Source organism: Biomphalaria glabrata, chromosome 18, assembly GCF_947242115.1.
Source record: "Biomphalaria glabrata chromosome 18, xgBioGlab47.1, whole genome shotgun sequence".
Taxonomy (NCBI): domain Eukaryota; kingdom Metazoa; phylum Mollusca; class Gastropoda; family Planorbidae; genus Biomphalaria; species Biomphalaria glabrata.
Window position 1 is genome coordinate 56,730 of NC_074728.1, and position 9,149 is coordinate 65,878.

Sequence of the window (9,149 nt, forward strand, 5' to 3'; positions counted from 1 at the left end):
TGAGTTGCTGCTGCTGAGAATTTCGCAGTCGACAGACACACTGAGAAAAAAAAAACATGTTTGGATTTTGGGAGTTATTAGAGAACATGGCTTTACATTACATATCTTGATTCTTAACTTGCTTCATATGTCTCGCTTTTCGAGCAATAATAATGGTCAGTTCAACTTGTTTTGTCTTCATCCTAAAAGCTGCAATACAAAGAAGAATATCAGAACTACTCGATAAGCGATCAGCAGCAGCTTGTCCATCGCAACGAAAATCAATGCATTAGTATATTTAGTAAAGTTATTGACAGTTTCAGCAGCCAAACATTTGCAGTTTTCGTTTGATCGAATGTAGGGAAGCACGGTCCTCACTGATAAAGTTAACAATGAATGTGTACATTGAAGATTTTGTTCACGTTTTTAGTTTGTTTTTTTTATTTCATGAATAAATAGAGTATTTAATGTTTACTGTTGAGGCTAAGACTTTGAGCCATGGTTAGCAGCTTGCACTCTGTGAAAAATCCTGAGGGCGCCCATGCCCATGGCTAGATCATCCAGATGATAGATTTAGATATAATAATAGTAATACAGATACTGTGAGATAGAATATATTCTAGATCTAAATCTACATTAGATAAGATAATAAAATCTAATCTAAACTTGTCCTCTAGTCTACTAGTGCCTCAAGGTCAATATTCTAGACCTAGATCTCTCTATATATAATAATAATTTAACTTATGAGTAATAGAGTCTAGAGATCCATATAGACATAGACTATCTACTAGATCTAGATTAACTAGATCTAGATATGATATTGATAATCTATCTAGACGTCTAGAGTCTAGATCTACTAAAATCTACTTACGGTAAAATCATCGTTAACTAGAATAGAAACAATAGTTACTAGATTTACTAGAGTAGATTTTACTACTACTACTACTACCTACTACTAGTACTTAGTAGTACTACTACTAACTACTAGTACTACTGTACTACTATACTCTTTGACTTAGACAAAATACTAATTATCATTATGGTACTAGATTTTACTAGATCTAGAACAGTTTAGACTATTAAGACATTTACCCGTGTTGCTTCATCCGATAAAGATAAATGTTCGCGAACAGACAAAAGAATTTGTAGTTTATTTATTTTTTTAGAATTTTATTTTGTTTCTTACGCCTCTTTAAAGTTTCAACCTGCGAATGCTGTGAGTGTGAAAGCAAAACACTCGCCATTTTGTTATTTATATACAAAACTATAGATACGAATTTCGGCTAAGTGATAAAGAATTTAGTAAATATACGATTGCTTTCAACTATTACCCAGTAGATCTAGATCTAGATCAGTGCTTTTCAAACCTTTTTCAACAGGTACCGCTCGTCGATATCCAGTAAACTGAAGTAGATATACTTTACTGTCAAAGAATCGAGTTTTTAAAATAAAAACATCACTATAATGAAGATGTTAAAGCCAGACTCTATCCTGACTAGATATCTTGAAGTAACTGTTTAAAAACGGGCAGTGTATCTGTAACACGCCATTTTTTGGCGCCCCCTCCCCCCTTTTTTATTCTAGGAACAAAAATTGTAATATAAATACATTGCGCTCAAATAATAAGAAGAACTATAGAGTGTATTACCTAGCTCAAAATATCTACAATATATAGGCCTATTATATAGTCACAATCTAAAACTTCGCTTCTACAAAATGCTAAAGTTTCTCGTGATAAAAAAAGGACTTGCTGTAGCCTATAAGGCTATAACAGTCATTTTTTTAAAGCCGTTTGTGTTCTGACATCTATTGTGTTTCAGATTCACTTATAACAGTTTTGTTTGGCGAAAAATTGATTAGCTATGACTTCTGTTTTAACTAAGAGAACAAAATATCGCATATCTTTAGGTAAGGTAGGCTATATATAGATAATGTTTTTGCCAAGAGAATCACTTTTGAGATTTATTGAAATACATCATTTAGCCTACATGCTAAAATGCGTACTCAATTATACAAACTATAATGTACCTTAATATTCCATAATAAACTGTAGATCCGTGTTTCTCAAACGTTTACTAGTTGTGAAAACAATTTCATTTGCGCCCCCTTCCCTTTTTTAGCAAGATTTGGTCTAGGGAAGCGCTGAAAGCATCCCAATTGGGATCCGGAACGGTTTAACTCGGTTATAAGGACAAAGAAAAGTAACATACAGACATAATTTTCGCGTTTTTCTTTTAGAAGTAGGCCTAAATGTACAATATATTTTGGAATCCTAATGTACGTAGTAGATGTTCGTTAAAGCTGCTCCGTTTAGACTTTTTTTAAATTTTAATATTGAAACATTCGCTTGTCCAATGTGTAAATTTTTTTTTTAATGCTTTGAATATTTTTTTCATATTTCAAGTTTATTGCACCCTAACCCAAACTTCCTCCCAGGACAAGCGGGGATAGTGGAGGGTAGGGAGACCATCGATCATCTGTACTGGACGCATATACCACACAACAAGCCATATCCGTATCCCCTTATTAAACCGACTAAAACCGATAGCAGACAACATCATATCAGAAGAACAAGCAGGTTTTAGACAAGGTCGCAGCACAACAGAGCAAATCCTAAACCTCAGAATACTCTGTGAGAAATATCTCCAACACCAAGAGAATCTTTTCCATGTCTTTATTGATTTCACGAAAGCTTCCGATTGAGTAGGCCTATAGCACGGAGCACTCTGGGCGACAATGGAAAAGTACAACATTAATAAAAACATAATCAAAGTTATCCAGAACCTCAACAAGGATGCCACCAGTGCCGTGTACTTCAACAATAATATTGGGGACTGGTTCAAAACCACAGTTGGAGTAAGACAAGGCTGCCTACTGTCACCAACACTCTTCAATATCTTCCTTGAAAGGATAATGGAAGATGCCCTCGAGGGCTATGAAGGTACTGTTAGCATTGGAGGAAGAAGAATTACTAACTTGCGCTTCGCAGATGACATTGACGGCCTAGCAGGGACAGAAGAAGAACTAGCTGACCTGGTGATGCGCATTGACAAGACTGCCGCAGCATATGGCATGCAAATAAATGCCAAAAAAACTCAAATTATGACCAATAGCCATCAGGGCTTTAAAAGAGACATCAGTATTGGAGGTGAAAAGCTAACTAGTGTTAACAGCTTCAAATACCTCGGAGCTATTGTCTCAGATGAGGGAACAAAACCCGAATTATTGGCCCGAATAGCACAGTCCATAGCAGCCCTTTCAAAACTTAAAATAATATGGAAAGATAAGGGCTTAGCCCTCGGCACCAAAATCAGACTGATGCGCTCTCTGGTCATGGCCACATTTTTATATGCTTGCAAGTCGTGGACGTTGAATGCAGAGCTTGAGAGGAGGATCCAAGCAATGGAATTGAGATGCTACAGAAGGATCCTAGGCATCACATTCAAAGACCGCATCACAAACCAAGAAATCAGAGACAGGGTTACTGTAGCGATCGGAGCCCATGATGACCTGCTAACTATTGTGAAAAGACGAAAGCTTAAAACCTTTGGCCACATTAAAAGATCTACGGGGCTCGCAAAGACCTTCCTTCAGGGAACAGTGCCAGGGAAAAGAAGAAGAGGCAGACAGAAAAAGCGATGGGAGGACAACATTAAAGAATGGACAGGCCTGCCATTGAGAGAGGTTCTAAACAAGGGGAAAAAAAGAGAGGAATGGAGAAAGACGGTCGACAAATCTTGCCTGGTGCCCCAACGGTCCAACAGACTAAGGGATAGGTAAAGGTAAATCTTCAAACTTCACTTCAAAACCAATGTTGTGAACACATTCTCACGACGCTATACAAACATAAACAAGTATCAGCTATTTCACCACACTCTGCAACGAATCTTTCAAGAAGAGCTCATAAAGCCTAAACAGAACTAGTTCTTTTCGAAGCCATCAAACTTTATGGAAACCCAACGTCGTATGTTTAAAATTTGGCACAAGTGACCAAAACAAAAAGTCCAATTTCTACATTTAATGTTGAATGCAAAATCTCATTCATTCTCTTCTATGTTAATGCTTACTTAGGATGCAATGACACACACACACACACACACACACACAAAGGTTGAATTGTACTTTCGATTGTAGAGTGCTCAGATAGATGAAAAAATTGAGACATCGATTCTTGGGTATAGAAGATCGTACGACTACAACTTGTCTTTGCTTGAGGCAGATAATTACCACCAAATAGTACGCGTACCCTAGTGCTATTAGAGCATGGAATGGGTTGCCTGAGCTATCCAGGAAAACCAGTGACTTGGCAGAATTTAGGTCATTGACTACATGCATGACGCGTAGGAAGTAATCATCTTGTTTTTTGAAGTAACGTCTGTATTATATAAGATAAGGCACGATACCATGTGCATGATTTGATTATAGACCTAGGTTTAGATCCTTTGTATCTAGGAGAGTGGTAGCCATACTCGACTTCAAACATGACTTCATTGGCCTAGGGACACGCGTAGGGCGTAATCATCTATTTGAAGTAGAGTCTGTATTTTATAAGATAAAATACACCCCTCCCCCGGGTTGGCTTGCGGTAAATAAGGCTTCAGGAAGCAACGTCGAGGAAAAATCAGGAGTGAAGCCCCATAAGTTGGGAGTGTCAACTATAACAACTGAGTTGGTGCCAAATGTAACACGAAGCGTTCCATTGAATTTCACCAGCAAGGTCGAGAGAGGGATTGTGACCCATGGGTCACCCAAAGGCTGGTAATTGGCTGGTAGACCAGAGAATCTCAATGTAGACCTATAGTCTACAAGTGCAACCTTATTTTGAATTGCTGTTCTTTCTACAGCGAATCCTCTACGAAATATAGTAGTTATGTTGTTAGTTCATCACTTAGAATGGGAGAGGCTTGCAATATGGACCAGGATCAAACGTGGACCACCTCGATATTATGGAATGTACAGTATTGCCGTAAACCAAATATTTAGTACGCAGTAGTGACTGCCCTTACTTAGTTTCATATCTATGTTCATACATCAATGTACAGAAAACGAGCATTTCCCAAGTTAAAGTAATTTTGCGTTTTCGCATATTTTCTTCTAAACTTTGTTCGTTATTCATTTCTGTATGAAATATGGATCGTTTGTGTATTCTAATATAGGCCAGTGGTCTCCATTAGATTCGTGACCATATCGCTAGTGAATTATATCAGATCCCATATGTATTATAGGCTAAGTTTCTGTATTTTTCATTTTCTGTATTGCCAGTAGTTGCTAACAGTGGTTTAGACAAGAACCTGTTTGATGTCTGTTGAAAACAGAGATGTGGGGCTGAATCAAAAGGCAAATACTTCTAAAAAAAAAAAACATGGACTGCAGCAGTAAATAGGATAATATTAAAGGGAAGCAACTTGGCAGAGTACAAGTATTATCAGATGTCCGATGAAGCTGAAATAGTAAAAAAAAAACATTTCTAGGAGACTAGATGCTCTTTGGTGGTACAAAAAAAAAGGGGGCTAATGAAACTTGTAGATGATGTAGCTAAAAAGAACAGCCTCTATCATGCCTTGTTTGAGCAGTGAGATTGCAGCTATATAGTCTTTTATATTAAGTTGCCTGTAGTTCTGCTAATGCGCCCTTTTGGTGCCAGTTACTTATATTGGTGAGTTAATAAGGCTTTTTGAGTATGAAGTTTCAGTATTTCACATAACAGCTACACTTTCCCAGCTGTGACCTACATATAATGTTACATTCAGCAGACATAACAATGGTTCAGCTGTTATCACTTTAGGTTCTTATTCGCCCGCTACGATTTGTCTTAAATTTTCTTTTGGTTTCAAATGTGTAACTTCAGTACTAGTTTATAATTATTGATTTTCATTCAAACTGAGATGTAGTTATAAAGTATTTAGATCAGTGCAGTACATTGTAATGTGCTGGCTGAGAAGTTATGGAACAATGTCAGTATTTCTTAACTTAAAACTTAATCTATTCAACACAAGAAAATATATTAACAAGCAAAACTATAATCTGCGGACATGTCAGTCCATTTATTCAATGATCAACATAGTCAACCAAGGTCACTTAGACCCTTAATTTGAAGCAAACATAAATACATGAAATCTGTGTGTACAGCAACAATGGTCATATTTTAGTGTTCACTTCCAGTAGATCCCACAGGACTGGAAGCAATGCTTGCCACTAACACTAAGACTTTGAACTAGGACTGGATAGGATTTCAATTGAACAAGTGAAACGATCAACTCAACACCTTGGTCCATAAGTTGAACTGTTTTGAACCTGGAGAAATGACTCAATATAATTTGACCAGAAGGCAGATCTGTTTCAACAAGTTCTAATTCATAAGTCAACAATATCAAGAAAAAAAAAGTGTCACTTTGTAATTTTACAGAACCAACTGAATGGCCAGAGTCTAATGTACATGATATCACACATTCACCCACACTAGATCTACAGATCAACATATGTTACTATCTAAAAATGTTTGAGAAATATATAAATCAATGTTTCAAAAGGGAAAACAAAAGGTTTAAAAAGCTGCACATTGCCATCCAACTAACAATAGTCAACAAGAGACTGCAGTCTGGAAACATCCAGATCAAACTGGTTTTATTTTTTCTGTTTTTTGGAACATGTGAGAAGAAGTTAGGGAAATTATACACTTTCAATCAGATTACTAACTTAAGTACTAAGAGGCAACATTATCTATTTCTAGGCTCTAATTAGTAAAATGATCACTAATATACCAAGACCCCCCTCCATAATGACGGAAATAAAAAGGAACAGATTACGCTGGGCAGGTCACCTTGAAAGAATGTCAGAGAACAGAGGAGCAGCAAAGATTGTTCACAAAACAAACAAAAAGCAGGCACCTCAAAGGTAGGCCACAGTACAGTGGCTTGACGATGTAGAGGCAGATCTAGAACAGCAGGATAGATCAGAATGAAAAGATGTGCTATAGTAGGTCAGGGCCCTCCAAGGGCTGTAGTCCCACCGGAATGGATGAACATAATGACTATTTTAAAGTTAAACTGCCATTATTACAAACTATTGAATTCAAACATGAGAAGGACCAACTGATTTTTATGTTTTTTTTAAAGTGACTGGATTTTTTTTCTACCTTTCCCAATTGAAATGTTTAATTCCCAATTGAAATGTTTAATATACACACCTCACTCATGTAACTAGCAATGGAAAGATGACTAGAAACTTTAAGACCAGAAAGTATTTAACATAAAGACTAAATAATTAAGCCCCAGCTGACTACATAATCAAGTCTCAGTCCCTAGATCAAGGATATGATTTGTCTCTCTTTTCTTTCATCTTCAGTTTTGGAGATCCATCTGTTTCATTAAACTGTTCCTGGAGAAAAGGAAAAAATCAAACAAGTCAAAACTTAAGACATAGAGAGGTATAGAGAATTATCAAATAAATTCTCTAATTCAAAGCAAATGAAAAAAATAAAAAAATAATTAAAGAAATGTGCACCCATATAAAGCAATAGAACACTGCAAGTCAGACATGGTCATGCCTTATTACTGTTACACAAAAACTAACACCTGAATTGTATTACCAGCTTCAGATAAGAAAGATACTATACAACTATTGTAAATTAAAAACACATATGTTTAACATGGCTTTACAATAGATTGATGCTTACTTAATTTGAAGAAGAAAAAAAAAAACTTTGTTTTTCTATTACTTGATTTCTATATCAAAAGTGTATGTTATTAGTGGACTGTAAGTAATCTATGTACATTGTTGTGGTACTACTAATAGCATTGAATATACAATTAATTTAGTTACATTTTAGTATTTAAAAAATAGTTTAGATGTATGTGTATAAAATAATTTGAAAACAAAAGCTTTTAGACCATGCTTATTTATGTCAATTATTTCACATGTGAAGAATGGTTCTTAGTGAATATAACAAAACCAAAAAATCAGTTTTCTGTCCATAAATGTTTACCTCTGTAAAATAACACAAATTAAACCTTTATGGCAATATCAAAAGGTCCTCAGTGCTTGCAAAACTCTCCTCCAGGGAACAGCACCAGGAAAAAAAAGGAGACAGAGGAAGCAATGGGAACACAACATTAAAGAATGGACAGGCCTGCCAATGAAAGAGATTCTATTAAGAGGAATGGAGAAAGATGGTTGACCTATATTGTGTGGTGCCCCAATAGTTCAACAGACTAAGGGACAGGTGAAGGTGAAAAGTTTACCTTGCTCTTAGAGGAGTGACTCTGTTGTTTAGATTTCTCTTTATAATCTCTCTCTGCATACATTTTGGAGGATCCATTGGCTTCCCCATTTTGTTTGCCTACATTTAGTGGAGAAAAAAAAGTTTGGAGCCTTGAGGCAGTGCCTTCATCTCAAAAATATTTGTACAGAAGTGTGTAAAACAAGGAGTTATAGAATGATTCTATCAATACGTACGTGAAGCTAGATAATGATCCTCACTTTTTCTTCTTTTGGAAAGTTCTGGGTCATAGGTTTCAACAGTGTTCCTGAAGAGAATCACTGGAGTTGATATAATACATTTATAATCTCTCCTAAACTAATTTGATACCACTTAACAATTATCCCAATGTGTCCTAGTCTACATTTTTATAGCATTTAAGAATAATACAATTCATAATCTTTTCTTAAAATATACAAAAAAAATGTTTTTATTTGCTTAAAATTTAATTTTGAATAGTTCCCCTTGGAATACACAGATTTCTTATTTTCAATCGTGTTTTTCCCCAAAAAAGGATGTTTTTCAAGAGTGGGGGCTAAAAAAAAAGGATCTATATTTAATATTAATTTTTCATATGAAAATGACATGGGATAGTGAGCTCAAGACAATTAATTTATGTTTTATATACATTATATATTAAGTTATGTTAAAATATGAATAACTATCATTAAGAACAGTTTTAGTTCAGTTTGGATCATAAAATATGGTCTAGATCTTAATAGACTTGGTAAGTCAGTAAGTTTTTATTTTTACATTCCATTATCCAAAATAAAATATCGTTTAGGTTTTATAAATATTAGTATTTATCTAAAAAAGGCATACAGTCCCATTTAATTCTATACCAAACTTAACATTTTCCGAAAACAAACAAACAAGTTGTTGAAGTTTAATCATAACAGGGTAGTGAAATACA

At 35.3% G+C, this 9,149-nt stretch overlaps 1 long non-coding RNA gene across 1 annotated transcript in view; it reads right to left on the reverse strand.

Annotated features, from left to right (window-relative positions):
- Nucleotides 1–1,568, reverse strand: part of LOC129923959 (uncharacterized) — a 40,917-nt gene extending 39,349 nt beyond the window's left edge. Inside the window, exon 1 of the long non-coding RNA XR_008775928.1 lies at nt 1,072–1,568. This is a non-coding gene — a long non-coding RNA (uncharacterized LOC129923959). The remainder of the gene's footprint in view (nt 1–1,071) is intronic.
- Nucleotides 1,569–9,149: the final 7,581 nt, after the last annotated feature.